The following is a 15,939-nucleotide window of genomic DNA, read 5'->3' on the forward strand; positions in this document are numbered from 1 at the left end:
TGCCAGCTCCCTGGAACCATAATGGGATGCTATCACCGTCGCATTAGATAGGAAATTGTATTTTCAATTTAGGGTTTGCACACTGCCTCTTCAAACCTTTACTAATTTATGGGTGTGATGAAGGAAGATGTGGTTGTTCAGAGCTACGGCTCTTGCTGCAGTTGGAAAGCCTGCACAAACAATCCCTTGCACAAATGCCTGAATGTTCCAACACAACTTTGTTATGAAAAAGAGTAAGTGACGAGGCCTTTGCCATCTACTCCCTAATAATGTTTGACTACTTTTAAAATTGTGATATTGTTTAGTTAAATGAGTTATCTATTTCAAGAAATATTTTATGTTCGAGTTGTTTTATAACTATGTAATGCTATCTTTCTTGGTATGCTGTGATGCACTGGCTCTCATACCTGTATCATTGTTTTATGTCAAATCTTTATAATGCAACTATGTATATGTATTTTACTACTGCTTTTATGACAAAAATGTCCCAATAAAGCTTTTTTGATGATGACTTCTTCCTCATCCCCTTACTTCACAGATCCCCCGCTCTGTCTGCAGTGAGAGCTGCCACCCAGGGTACAGGAAGGTTCCCATAGAAGGGAAGCCCAGCTGTTGCTTTGTCTGTGTGCCCTGTGCAGAGGAAGAGTTTTCAAACTCCACTGGTGAGTGATAACTTTGTTGAAAATACAAATGTGCGGAGGGTCAGGAGGGGAAATAGTTTAACGACCTGTCTACTCATGCCCCTTACTATAACATGAAAAAACAAACAGAGAAGACCAGGTCAAGGGTGGTGTACTGACTTGAATGGTGAGAGGGAATCACAAGGACACAAATGTGAAACAGTGTATTGAGTCCTGCTGGGCTGAAAAAAATCCCATCAGACCACCCATTTGGCGGCATTTCATCATATGGGAATAAGTAGTTGCTCCAAACACCGCCTCAACCTTCAAGTGGCGGTGCATATGTGGAGAGAGGCAAATTCAGCCACAGTAGTGCTCAAGAAATAATGTGGAGAAGAGTGCAGTGCTGTTGAAAAGTGTGATTGCTAAAATTGGCTACCTAGATTGAAGGAACCGCTTACAGAAATAAGTCTAGGTGCCAAGATTAAAAACACGCCTAGTAGTGGGTGAGTAAGACTACATTATGGCGCTGTACAGAGTGGTCGACTAGTTTCAGCTAGGAGGAGTAATGCTCCAGCTTTCATCAGGACCTTAAAAAACATAATAAGCTACTGCAAAACAGTGTGGTAGTTGTATACACATGTAAAAGGGAATAAGTTGTATTCATGTAATGCAATATACTTAAGAGAGTCTTATCTGCCCCTCAAAACTTGGAACCCCAGTGTCCACTGATCACAGGAATAATCTTCTTCCTGTTGAAAAACAAAAGATAAACAAAACTATGTATCCATTAACACACATGAATCCATATAACACCACACACACCACCAAACCAGAAAACACCTGCATGAACAATTTGCGTTCTGCACAACAATGAAGCATATTAGCTTGACCACTAAGAGGCATTTCCTGATAGTGATACTCACCCAGCTTTGTGTGGGTGAAGACCTCACCTCGCCCGGCAACTGCTCAAGAAATTGAGGCCCCGCTCTGATGTGCAAAGAAAAGGACACAGTTAGTGCACCATCCTTCTGTGTCCAGCCAAATTGCTTTACACACACTGAACCCAATTAAAGTGTAATGGACTCCTATCTATCCCGCCAAAAAACTCTTTCCGTCACCTTCCCACCACAGTTACGGTAGAATATTGCCCTGCGGGAGAGACCTGATATGACAAAAAGGGGGGTCTGTCAATTTCTAATAAGATGTATGGTCCTGGGTATCTGTGGTAAATGAGTGCCCCAAGTGGGGAAACTAAATTCATATTAGTGTCGTTGGCACATATATGTGTTACCCAGTGAACAGTGCTGTGTACATCACAGAATACTATGTTGTATAACAGAGAAAGGTATTATGGTGAAGTACTGCAGGCCCCATAAGAAGTGACTGCAGACGGACCCGAGAAACAGTCTGGGAGTATTGCTATAACCAGAAATAGAAAACACTCGCTACTGGTCCTCCTCATATAATAGGCAAAAGCGCTACAGGTTAGTCTAGGTACGCTCTCTAAGCCTACCTGTCCGTCGGTACCCAACGCTCCGATCCGAGCGGAAGGGGAGGCGCCGGAGGGTCCAACCGGTCCGTTTTTATGTCGAGGCTGTATTAATCGTCAGCCAATTGAGGTGGACATTAAGGCCATACGATTGCACATCAAATGTGTCACAGAGCGTGCACTCACCGCCATTGGTAACAGGCGAGTTAATTAGAAACCGGGCTGAGCCCGATTTTGCGGTCCTGACACTGCTCAGGAAGCGCATGCGCGGAAGTGTTCAGAGAAAACACTATACCCTCGCGCATGCGCTAAGCCGAAAGGAGGCGTCGATAACAGAGTTGCTAATTAAAGTATAGATGCCATCGAGTCTAAGAAATGCGATGGCGCTGAGAGTCATACAATGTGCCTGCACTAGATGGGGGGAAAGGGAAACCCTCCTGATTGCCACAGAAATCATGTGGTCAAACTACAGTGGATCACCAAGGTATCCAAAGTGGAATAGTGATCGACCATATGTATACATAAAATGTCAGGTCGATACAATACATGAAATAGTGGGAGTGCCAGTGAGAGAAGTATATCTGGTTTAAGCAGAATGTACAAACCGGTTCGATATTCGGTCAATGTAAAAAAGTTTTTTGTAAAAAAGTGCCATGACACAAAGGAGTGTTGAAGTAAAATGTTGCCAAAGTGAATGCAACATGCCACAGCACTGAAAAGATATTCAAAGGCTGGCTCATCATAGGTAAGCCACTGTTGAAAATGAGCGAGGAGAGGCAGGCGGCAGGAAGGAGTCACAAACAAAAACATTGGGGGAGCTAAATGATGTAAACTAAGGATGAGTTTACATCTTGCAAATATAGACCCGCAACTGAACGTTGCTCTAAATACTGAAAATACAAATGTGCGGAGGGTCAGGAGGGGAAATAGTTTAACGACCTGTCTACTCATGCCCCTTACTATAACATGAAAAAACAAACAGAGAAGACCAGGTCAAGGGTGGTGTACTGACTTGAATGGTGAGAGGGAATCACAAGGACACAAATGTGAAACAGTGTATTGAGTCCTGCTGGGCTGAAAAAAATCCCATCAGACCACCCATTTGGCTGCATTTCATCATATGGGAATAAGTAGTTGCTCCAAACACCGCCTCAACCTTCAAGTGGCGGTGCATATGTGGAGAGAGGCAAATTCAGCCACAGTAGTGCTCAAGAAATAATGTGGAGAAGAGTGCAGTGCTGTTGAAAAGTGTGATTGCTAAAATTGGCTACCTAGATTGAAGGAACCGCTTACAGAAATAAGTCTAGGTGCCAAGATTAAAAACACGCCTAGTAGTGGGTGAGTAAGACTACATTATGGCGCTGTACAGATTGGTCGACTAGTTTCAGCTAGAAGGAGTAATGCTCCAGCTTTCATCAGGACCTTAAAAAACATAATAAGCTACTGCAAAACAGTGTGGTAGTTGTATACACATGTAAAAGGGAATAAGTTGTATTCATGTAATGCAATATACTTAAGAGAGTCATATCTGCCCCTCAAAACTTGGAACCCCAGTGTCCACTGATCACAGGAATAATCTTCTTCCTGTCGAAAAACAAAAGATAAACAAAACTATGTATCCATTACTACACATGAATCCATATAACACCACACACACCACCAAACCAGAAAACACCTGCATGAACAATTTGCGTTCTGCACAACAATGAAGCATATTAGCTTGACCACTAAGAGGCATTTCCTGATAGTGATACTCACCCAGCTTTGTGTGGGTGAAGACCTCACCTCGCCCGGCAACTGCTCGGGAAATTGAGGCCCCGCTCTGTTGTGCAAAGAAAAGGACACAGTTAGTGCACCATCCTTCTGTGTCCAGCCAAATCGCTTTACACACACTGAACCCAATTAAAGTGTAATGGACTCCTATCTATCCCGCCAAAAAACTCTCTCTGTCACCTTCCCACCACAGTTACGGTAAAATATTGCCCTGCGGGAAAGACCTGATATGACAAAAAGGGGGGTCTGTCAATTCCTAATAAGATGCATGGTCCTGGGTATCTGTGGTAAATGAGTGCCCCAAGTGGGAAAACTAAATTCATATTAGTGTCGTTGGCACATATATGTGTTACCCAGTGAACAGTGCTGTGTACATCACAGAATACTATGTTGTATAACAGAGAAAGGTATTATGGTGAAGTACTGCAGGCCCCATAAGAAGTGACTGCAGATGGACCCGAGAAACAGTCTTGGAGTATTGCTATAACCAGAAATAGAAAACACTCGCTACTGGTACTCCTCATATAATAGGCAAAAGCGCTACAGGTTAGTCTAGGTATGCTCTCTAAGCCTACCTGTCCGTCGGTACCCAACGCTCCGATCCGAGCGGAAGGGGAGGCGCCGGAGGGTCCAACCGGTCCGTTTTTATGTCGAGGCTGTATTAATCGTCAGCCAATTGAGGTGGACATTAAGGCCATACGATTGCACATCAAACGTGTCACAGAGCGTGCACTCACCGCCATTGGTAACAGGCGAGTTAATTAGAAACCGGGCTGAGCTCGATTTTGCGGTCCTGACACTGACACCCTGACTCCTGACACCCCTCCTGACCCTCCGCACATTTGTATTTTCAGTATTTAGAGCAACGTTCAGTTGCGGGTCTATATTTCCAAGATGTAAACTCATCCTTAGTTTACATCATTTAGCTCCCCCAATTTATTTGTTTGTGACTCCTTCTTCCTGCCGCCTGCCTCTCCCCGCTCATTTTCAACAGTGGCTTACCTATGATGAGCCAGCCTTTGAATATCTTTTCAGTGCTGTGGCATGTTGCATTCACTTTGGCAACATTTTACTTCAACACTCCTTTGTGTCATGGCACTTTTTTACAAAAAACTTTTTTACATTGACCGAATATCGAACCGGTTTGTACATTCTGCTTAAACCAGATATACTTCTCTCACTGGCACTCCCACTATTTCATGTATTGTATCGACCTGACATTTTATGTATACATATGGTCGATCACTATTCCACTTTGGATACCTTGGTGATCCACTGTGGTTTGACCACATGATTTCTGTGGCAATCAGGAGGGTTTCCCCTGTCCCCCCATCTAGTGCAGGCACATTGTATGACTCTCAGCGCCATCGCATTTCTTAGACTCGATGGGATCTATACTTTAATTAGCAACTCTGTTATCGACGCCTCCTTTCGGCTTAGCGCATGCGAGAGGGTATAGTGTTTTCTCTGAACACTTCCGCGCATGCGCTTCCTGAGCAGTGTCAGGACCGCAAAATCGGGCTCAGCCCGGTTTCTAATTAACTCGCCTGTTACCAATGGCGGTGAGTGCACGCTCTGTGACACGTTTGATGTGCAATCGTATGGCCTTAATGTCCACCTCAATTGGCTGACGATTAATACAGCCTCGACATACAAACGGACCGGTTGGACCCTCCGGCGCCTCCCCTTCCGCTCGGATCGGAGCGTTGGGTACCGACGGACATGTAGGCTTAGAGAGCGTACCTAGACTAACCTGTAGCGCTTTTGCCTATTATATGAGGAGTACCAGTAGCGAGTGTTTTCTATTTCTGGTTATAGCAATACTCCCAGACTGTTTCTCGGGTCCGTCTGCAGTCACTTCTTATGAGGCCTGCAGTACTTCACCATAATACCTTTCTCTGTTATACAACATAGTATTCTGTGATGTACACAGCACTGTTCACTGGGTAACACATATATGTGCCAACGACACTAATATGAATTTAGTTTTCCCACTTGGGGCACTCATTTACCACAGATACTCAGGACCATACATCTTATTAGGAATTGACAGACCCCCCTTTTTGTCATATCAGGTCTCTCCCGCAGGGCAATATTCTACCGTAACTGTGGTGGGAAGGTGACGGAGAGAGTTTTTTGGCGGGATAGATAGGAGTCCATTACACTTTAATTGGGTTCAGTGTGTGTAAAGTGATTTGGCTGGACACAGAAGGATGGTGCACTAACTGTGTCCTTTTCTTTGCACATCAGAGCGGGGCCTCAATTTCCCGAGCAGTTGCCGGGCGAGGTGAGGTCTTCACCCACACAAAGCTGGGTGAGTATCACTATCAGGAAATGCCTCTTAGTGGTCAAGCTAATATGCTTCATTGTTGTGCAGAACGCAAATTGTTCATGCAGGTGTTTTCTGGTTTGGTGGTGTGTGTGGTGTTATATGGATTCATGTGTGTTAATGGATACATAGTTTTGTTTATCTTTTGTTTTTCGCCAGGAAGAAGATTATTCCTGTGATCAGTGGACACTGGGGTTCCAAGTTTTGAGGGACAGATATGACTCTCTTAAGTATATTGCATTACATGAATACAACTTATTCCCTTTACATGTGTATACAACTACCACACTGTTTTGCAGTAGCTTATTATGTTTTTTAAGGTCCTGATGAAAGCTGGAGCATTACTCCTTCTAGCTGAAACTAGTCGACCACTCTGTACAGCGCCATAATGTAGTCTTACTCACCCACTACTAGGCGTGTTTTTAATCTTGGCACCTAGACTTATTTCTGTAAGCGGTTCCTTCAATCTAGGTAGCCAATTTTAGCAATCACACTTTTCAACAGCACTGCACTCTGGATGTACCATGTTACAACGCATACCATTACAACTACCTACTGTTACAACGCGACCATTACAACGCATACCATTACAACGCATAGCGCTTTGAGGTGCTGGATAGTGGTAAGTATAATTTACTATTCTAACTCCAGTCCCCGTGGACCCTAGGGAAGGTGTTGGATAGTAAATTATACTTATTCCCTATCCTAGAGCGCACCCCAGCGCAATGCGTTGTAATGGTATGCGTTGTAAAAGTCGCGTTGTTAACAGTAGTGCGTTGTAACAAATGCGTTGTAACAGGTGTATACCCTGCACTCTTCTCCACATTATTTCTTGAGCACTACTGTGGCTGAATTTGCCTCTCTCCACATATGCACCGCCACTTGAAGGTTGAGGCGGTGTTTGGAGCAACTACTTATTCCCATATGATGAAATGCCGCCAAATGGGTGGTCTGATGGGATTTTTTTCAGCCCAGCAGGGCTCAATACACTGTTTCACATTTGTGTCCTTGTGATTCCCTCTCACCATTCAAGTCAGTACACCACCCTTGACCTGGTCTTCTCCGTTTGTTTTTTCGAGTGATAACTTTGTGCCTGATGGAGAAGTAAGGCATTAACTGCAAAGAGAGCAAGAGCTGATTAATTGGTCTTTCTGAGCCGTGATGCTGACTACTGGACCTAGAAAAATAGGAAAAATGTGGTAGATCTGAATAAATGAATGCAGGGTTCTGCTGAAATTGTACAATTCATTCCATTTCTATACTACCCATTGCCCCAGACAATGTCTTATAACTGGTGTTTTTTAATGCCCATCCAAGCTCTGTGACTTCAGCTTTTGTCGCAAGGCTATAGGACAATATTTGTAGGTCAAGAGGAAGTGTGCTCCATATAATGGATAGGTTCCTGCACTGACAGTGAGTGGTGTCCACAAAATTCAAACAGAATTTTGGGTTTTCAAAGGCATACTTGTTTGTACTGAGGACTTCACATATTGGAGACTTGGGGGAGATCCTAATAAAGAGGTAGCGCATTGTCAGCTGATTAAGGTGTTGGTATAAAATAAACCTTGGATATGTAATCCAGTTTGTTATTGAACAAGCAGCAGACGTCTAGGCCTGTTTTATACATTCAAGAAATGTTGATGTAATCTAGCATAAAGAGCACATCAATATTCCATTTTGGAATTAATAACAACCATAAGTAACTGGTCCAGGAGTGTGAAAAAATGGAGAAGTAGAGTTTTAGCCTGTTCATTTGGAGGGATCAGTTTCTTACAACTGTGTACAATTAGAGTCTTTACGGAACATTAGCATCCAAAACAAAGATTAAGAAATTTTGCAAAGTGCTTCTTTTAAGTGCAGATCAACTATACTAGAATATCCAGCGATGATAACATAGCTCTCTGGCTTGTAGCCAAATATAAGAGGCTCAGAATAGAATCATTGAGTTGAAGAAAAGTAGGTTTCATCCATTCAAATCCAGCCAAGAAAATCTTTATTTGGCTTTATAAACAATAAAATATACAAAATACATCGCAATAAAAGCAGACAATGTCATTTTCCCAGGCATTAGAAAACATTAAACATTTATACAATGTTAACAAATTTCCACCTAGCTCTTTGATCTTGAGCTTCTAATTCTAATGTACAGCTGAATAAAACTAACAACCATGAAGCAAATATTGTTCAACAAAAGTTGCTGCACAAACAGAAGAGTGGGCCTTTATTGTCTAACATCGAGTGAACACAATAGAGGTAACAAGAACTGATTCATAGATGATGTTTTAAACGAAAGAAAAATAAGCATAAAGTATGATGTTGTTTGCACAGAGAGTATGCCACACAGAAATTAAAGCAGTCCTCCTTAAATAAACTCTTCTTGGTAAGAGTGAATAAAAGCTGAACACTATTTAACCTAACCTGAGTTAAGAAGAATCTGTGGTGAGTGTTAACTACAGAGGTCAAATACAGAGCATTGACTGTTGAACAGTGGCAGAGATCGCACTGTAAGCAGGCACACAGGATTCACTACTCTTTTAAAAACTGCTCCTTCTTGTGTTTCTTAATAAATAGACTTAAAGGTGACTTTCATTGGAGGCTTAATTAATTCATGGTACCAAAAAAGGTCTGATTTCCCAGCAGATCAAACCACCGTCTTACATAGTTAACCTAGGTAATGTATTACCCACATTCCAAAACTAAACAGCAGAAATAACCAGGCAGTTAAAGTTTGTCTATGGCTTGGACCAAACAGAGAGGCAAAAGGCAACCCAATTAAACACAGTTAAATCATCTAAATAAGCAATTTGTAGCTCAGAATGACAATAAAAGTGCAGGTACCGTTTTAAACGACAAATAACATATGTTAGAAATGGGATTTCTGGTTGGCTGAGACTTGCGCCAAAGCCAGGCAGAAACGACCACTATAGTCAGGGCAGGGGAGTTACACGCCAAAGATAACCCCTGCTCACCCCCTTGGTAGCGTGGCACGAGCAGTAAGGCTTATCCCGGAGGCAAAGTGTAAAGCATTTGCGCATGCTCCCACCAGCAACAAAATCCCAGGCCCCCCACAAAAGGTATTCCCCACAAGGTTATATGAAAACTAGCCTTTGTATTCTCAAAACACATTAGAATAGTAAACACATTATGTACACTGAGCCAACTGGCACGGGGCAATATTTACAAGGGATTATGTACACCTGACAGGGCCACATGGACCACTGTCAGGATCATCACTGAGTAAACTTGGTAAAGGTGAACTAGATCATAAACATACAAGTAAAATAGGTCATAGAACGTACAACCACTAAACACTGGTAATCACTGTACTTTGCAACAGGCTGTGACATGAAATCCATCAAGCACAGTATCCCACAAGTCTAAATACATTAGACCCTAACCACCTAAGTAAAAATTACACTAGAGGCATAAATCACACAGGGAAGTATAATCTCCCTAACACCAACCTAAATAGGTAAAATAACCTCCTATGTATAAACCATATCTAGAGGTATCAAACAGGGTGCTCAAAAGATACACTTCCATGCGCCCCAAAAGCAATTGGCACACAAATCACATTAGCATATAAATCACATTAGCACATAAATCACATTAGGGCCTGGCGGCCTACGAATGTAAATATCCCCCTGGCCAACTGGCCATCTAAAAAGGGGCTCAAACTCCCTATGTCCAGAGAGTCAGCGCTCCTGCCTAGGCAGAGAAAGACAAGGTTGCGCTACTTGCGCCAAAACCTCAACGTTGCAGCTGCCCAGTACTTGCTGGGCAGCTGAGAACAATACACTGGACGCCTAAATGATGCAGCTGGCACTAAATGCTGCTCAGCTGTGGAGGCTAAGGAAGGGGCAAAGAAGTGCGTCACACTCCTAGTTTTAAAAACACATGTCCCCTGAAAGAAAGTACCTAAACGGTGCAGCTGCCCACTACTTGCTGGGCAGCTGAGAACTGTAAACTGCGGCATGGACTCTCACTGGCCCTAGACCAACCTGCGCCACAGATTTGAAGCCACCCTGGCTCTGGAAATCCTCAGCAACACGGTGGAGCCCTCTAGGCTCTAGAAGTACTGGGGCCAACAACATGTGGGAGCCACTCGGGCTCTAGGACTAATGTGTGTGACAAATGTTCATCAGGGGCAGCAAGAACCCACGGAGCCTTGGGACCCTCACGGGGGCCCTCTAAGAAAAAGACATGCCCAATCGTTGGAGCCACGCATTGGCCCGGTAAATCATTAATAACACGTTGGGGCGGCCCGCTGCCATCCGGGGCCGCCCGAAATGCACCCCTGCCACTCTGCCTTTCTCAGGCACCAACATTAGCTCCTCCGAAGCCCCACAGCCCTTCTCACTCACCGGGCAGCTATTCCTCTGGCGGGGGCTCCTCCGGGCAGCAGTGCATGCAGGGCTTTCTCTCCGTACGAGAGCCCCGCCTTCCTCTTCATCCGAACCCCCTCCGGGCCCGGGACTGCAGAAATCCTCCGGGAGGCGGGTGGGCTCCCGTTCTCCCGTATTGGACATCTCGGGGCTCCGATCAGCTCACGGGAGCCCGCCCCAGGGACAGGCAGACTCCGGCTGTGGTGTCACTTCCGCTTCCGTCCGGAGGCCCCCCCACAACCAGGCGGGCCGCGGACGGCAGCGATGACCTTGGTTCTCGGCCGCCATGAGGGGTAGGCTCCATCCGTGAGGGAAAGCTGGCAAAGTCGCGGGCGGGCACCCACACATATAAGTAATTAAAGGAGCGGGGTGGGTACCCGCGATAGGCCCATAATACCAGGGAATCCCTACGTCGGGATCCCCATGAAGGTAATTGCAGCTCAGCGCTGCGAGTAAAAGGGGCAGGAGAGCTTCCTTCTAGGGAAATGACAGCACTCTGCCCAAAAATAAAAGTAACGTGCTCACGAGGCGCTGGGGGCACAGGGACCACCAAGCCCCCAAGGAATGACCCCTAAAGCAAAAAGGGTCCTGGCTGCAAGGTTCTCTGACGTAAAGAGAGCAGAAGGGCCCTAGTAGATTCAAGTCAGGAATAAGAACATCTTCATGGGGTCAAAGCCCCTCTTTTATACACAAAATCCTTTGTCTCCAAAGGCGCAGGCAAGGGGTGAACCAGATGCAACTGGTTCTTGAGCAGTTTGTTTTGCTCAGCCCCTCTCCCTATTCACAGGACAGGCCAGGGACATCAGACGCACCACAGGGGGGTGGAGCCAGCATTGTGGAGGGAAGGCCCAGCCTTATTCAGGTCCCAGGTGCACTCCTCCCTCCCATCAACATCCAGATCTAACAATTCACCACCGACAGACCCATCCTGACTCCTGTAGCCAAGCACACCAGCCAGCTCCAGCCAATCACAAGCCAGACAGTCAATTCACATTCACTGCACAGACATGCCAACTTCTAAAAGTGGCACTTCCACACTAGACACATTAAATCTGCGCATCCCGTCGCGCAGCACTTAATCTCACAGGTTTGCACATACCAAACTCGCCCTTGCACTCCCCACACATCAGGAACTATCATGGACACACATATTCCCAATGCATTCCTATGGGAGGGCAGGCCAATCTCACGACACACTCAGACAGCACTAGCACTTTAGACTGGGTCACAGTGCTAAAGTGCACAGAGACCAGAAATCACTATCATAATGTCACATTAAAAGTCAACCTTTCGTTTAGGGCATTCAATACCAACTTTTTAGCAACTTCTTCTATCGACCTGTTGAACTTTTGTATTCTAACAGTTTGAAGGTGATCCTGATTAAAAGCACAGTCCAAGGAGACCCCTACATACTGACATGTTCTCACTTTATATATAAGTGTGTGAGAGACAAAATGAGGGTGAGTTTTCACAGACCAAAGGCCACATACAATAACAAAGGATTTTGCCAAGTTTGTTTGAAGGCCCAGGTCCTCTATAACACCTGCAAGGGAATAAAGAAGCTTTTTGTAGCCCATTTTCCATATTTGCTGTTAGAACACGTCATCAGGGTGAGCTCACCTGAGGCACGTCCTCACGCTATAAATTAACAATTATTTTCAGGTCATGGTTGTAACGAGAGCCAGAATACATCCTTGATGAACTTCCGCACCCAAAGATATCTTTTTGGGCCAAAGTATAGATTGGTTTAGCTAGTCGAAAGCACTAGACAGGTCCATGAATGCCAGGTGCACACTGCCACAATTAAAAATATTTATATTTAGAGGATTTTATAAACAGGTTAAGCCATTGTTCGATAGTGCATACACCCTGTTGAAAACCATATTGGTCGTCAGAGACTATAGAGTTTTGCTTTGTTCAGCTTTCCAAAATAGCCAGTAAATCTAGATCTGTAAATTTCACTATAGATTCCAGCAGAGATATTGGCCTGTAACAAATGGGATCTGCTCTGTCCCTCTCTTATATATTGGGACACTGAAATAACTAGACATTTCTAATTAGAGTGGGCCATACATAAACATTATTCCAATCAATGTCATGGACACCAAGTTTGCTTAATGGGCTCAGAAACTTTTAAGCCCATAAGCCAGTACAAGCAGGAGGGGCTGGATGAGCAGCACATTAGTCCCAGCCCTATATGGGCCCTATAGCTCTGAGTTTGTTTGAAGGGTCTATGGACACCCAGATCCACAAGCCAGTGAAAGGAGGAGTTGCAGGTGGAGGACCACAGCAACTTCAATGCTGAAGACCTGCCCAAGAGCAGTCCCATGTACGTCTGTACACAACTGTACAAGGCTAGGCTGGGCCACCGCCAAAATAATCAGTAGCCAGTAATAGCAGAGTCTGCATCCAGATAAGTTTGTGGAAACGCAAGCGGCGGGCAATGCCGGTAGTACCATCCCCAGGTCTACAATCAATAAGTTGCTTGCACGGGCATTTGGTGTAATTAGCAAGGACATTGTACTCGCCAAGAGTAGGCTCTCTAGTGATGGGGCTGACTTAAGCGGGCAGGCGATTGAAGTTTGCTTAACGGGGCTGGGTGATGCTGAAGCTATTGCTTGCAGTTTGGCAGTCTCGCCCCCACTCCTCCTACTGAGCAATTGTTAACTGCAAGAAGTGGGCTACAAGAATGATGGCAAACACTGTAAGATGTCTGACTCCTGAGGTGCTGAGATGTACTCTCTTCTTGCTGACTTCCTTGTCACTTTTATGGAACACCTGGGCATCTGCCCCACTCCATCTCAATCAGCCAGAAATCTTGGTGTGATATTCGACACCTCACTCTCTCTGTCCCTACAAGTCAACAGGACCGTGGCCACATGCTGGGGTGTGATTAGGATTCTTAATAGAATCCGTGGCTATTTATCCCCCCAGGCGCGCAAACAGGTTGCAGTCGCTCTTGTTGGCTCCAGGTTAGATTATTGCAATTCCCTGTATATGGAGGCCAATAAGAGCCTTATACACAGACTGCAAATTGTGTAGAATGCTGCAGCACGCTTTGTTCTGGCTCTTCCTAAGTCATCTTCTGCCACCAAGGCTAGGAAAGACCTCCATTGGCTTCCGGTTCAGCATAGAATTTCTTTTAAAATTCTCTGTTTGGCTTATAGAGCTCTGGCAGAGGGATCTGCAAATGCGATCAGCTCTTTACTCATTCGGTATGTTCCAACTAGAGGTCTCCGGTCCGCTGGACTCTTCCAACTTGTTGTGCCCCGCTTTAGGCTATCTAGATGGGGAGCCAGGGCCTTCTCAGTTGTTGCCCCCCAGCTTTGGAACTCCATCCCAATTGAGATAAAAACGCTACCCTCAATTGATCTGTTCAAAAAAGAACTTAAAACTTGGTTCTTTAGGAGGGCCTATCAATGATTGAATGCTACATGTAGGGAAGAGCTGTTAATTTGATGTAGGCGCCTTGACGCCCATTGGGCAAAGTTCGCGCACTATAAGAATCCTTTCATTCATTTCATTCATTCATTCACCTCTATGATGGCGTGGCAATCGTATTGAAGTAGCATTTGAGCTCAATCTTGACTATCTTGATCGGGAACCTCATCAGGCCCAGAGGCCCTCACTTAAGAGCTTTTAATAAAAGTGAGCTTGACCTTTGCCATATCAAATTCAACAGGAGTCATACTAATCTCATCAGGTTCCTCTAGTGAATTTGGCATAACTGTTCAGCTTCACTAGATGAACTGAGGTTGCTGAAATACTCTGCCCATTAAATACAGCAAGATAATCACTCTCCAAAATGCACTATTATTGTGGAGGTTGATAGGCAACTGTAAATAAGCAAATGCCTTCTCCCTATTACACGTCTTTGTACCTTCCGCATGCTTGTTGTATGTACCACCCCAGTAGGGATGGTTTTAGTTCTTCATGTGCAGCAGAGTGTGAGGAATCAAACAAAATCAATATGTTCCCCTTATAAGGTCGATCTGGGCCAAACACTAGCTTTTGAATAACCCAACTTACAAAATCCAAAGTACTTAAAATGGATGTAGGGCTCAATTGGTCATCCAAGCATGGCATTATATCTCCATTAGGAGACAGGATCAAATCACTAGCAATCCTAATAGAGTTAACCTTACACCATTTAGGTAAACCCCATTTGTTCTTCACTAACTTCAAGTTGGGATGATTATCTTCAGATTTGGTTGGATTTGACTAGGCTGCAGACAAATATACAAAACAATGAGCCACTACAAAAAATACGTAAAAACAGATCAAATGTCTGTCAAAACAATACCATCTCCAATAAACGATGCACCCATAATGGTAAGATTTAGAACAAAGGAGCGGGGTAATATAGATGCATTTAAAAGGCCATTCAAAGCTTTTCCCACAATATCATGTTCAAAATGGGGCTGTTCCTCGCCAGCAATGCTGGCAAAGCCACATGGAAGGCAACTTGCATAAATGGATATTAAAATCTCCCATCTACAATAATGACCATTCAAAGCTCTTCTGAGAACGAAAACTAGATACATTTTTATCAAGTGTCTAAATTACTTAGCAATTATTGTGCTAAGAAATTTTGTTATAAACATTTACCACTGAAATATTCTGTTGTCCTATACCTCCCAAGCAGACCAGCAGATAAAAGGGGAAATCCAGACAGTCCATAATGCCTACCCAGAAAACGTAAATACAAAAAAAAATAAACCACTATTAGCCCTGCCCGCTCTTGACAAAATTGCTGGGTGCACAAAGACCATGTCTCTTGCAAACAAAAAAATATAAAATTTACTAATAAACATCGCCTGGTCAGGATTAGTCAGTGTAGTTCTAATTTGTGCAACATTCCAAGAAAAAAAAACATTATGAGGAGTAGGTTTAACTGTTTTCTAGTCTCCTACCCGGAGGAGCTATAGACACTACAGAAAAACCAGTGTGAAAAAAGTGGATTATAATTTGGGGTGGATGGTTGTCCAATACAAAAAACAACAAACAACATCACTATTCTTGATAGGTCCAGTAAAGTTATCCATAAATTATACGTGAGCTTAACCTCTAGTCTGCCACAGTGTAGACAGGCTTATAAGAATATTTGGAATGCAAGCATTTAGAAGTACCAAATTAGTTAAAAAGTTGAAAACACAACACAAATTCAAATCTGATTCATAAAATTTTAATGAACAAAATACACCAAAACAACAAAAATCCAATAAGTTGGAAAGAGGATGATGAATGACTTCTTAAGCTGCTCTGCCGCTGATCGCTTGATACTGCTTGTAATCTTGCTGTATTAAAGGCAATGCCCACTTCTAATGATGTATATATGGC

General features: G+C 44.0%; 1 protein-coding gene across 1 annotated transcript in view; it reads left to right on the forward strand.

The window, feature by feature from the left end:
• Positions 1 to 547: 547 nt before the first annotated feature.
• LOC147726111 (vomeronasal type-2 receptor 26-like) overlaps positions 548 to 15,939 on the forward strand; it is a 33,095-nt gene continuing 17,703 nt past the window's right edge. The window contains exon 1 of the mRNA XM_086963422.1: positions 548 to 662. The gene's annotated coding sequence lies outside the window, so the exon portion shown is untranslated. The remainder of the gene's footprint in view (positions 663 to 15,939) is intronic.

Source organism: Lissotriton vulgaris, chromosome 3_1, assembly GCF_964263255.1.
Source record: "Lissotriton vulgaris chromosome 3_1, aLisVul1.2, whole genome shotgun sequence".
Taxonomy (NCBI): domain Eukaryota; kingdom Metazoa; phylum Chordata; class Amphibia; order Caudata; family Salamandridae; genus Lissotriton; species Lissotriton vulgaris.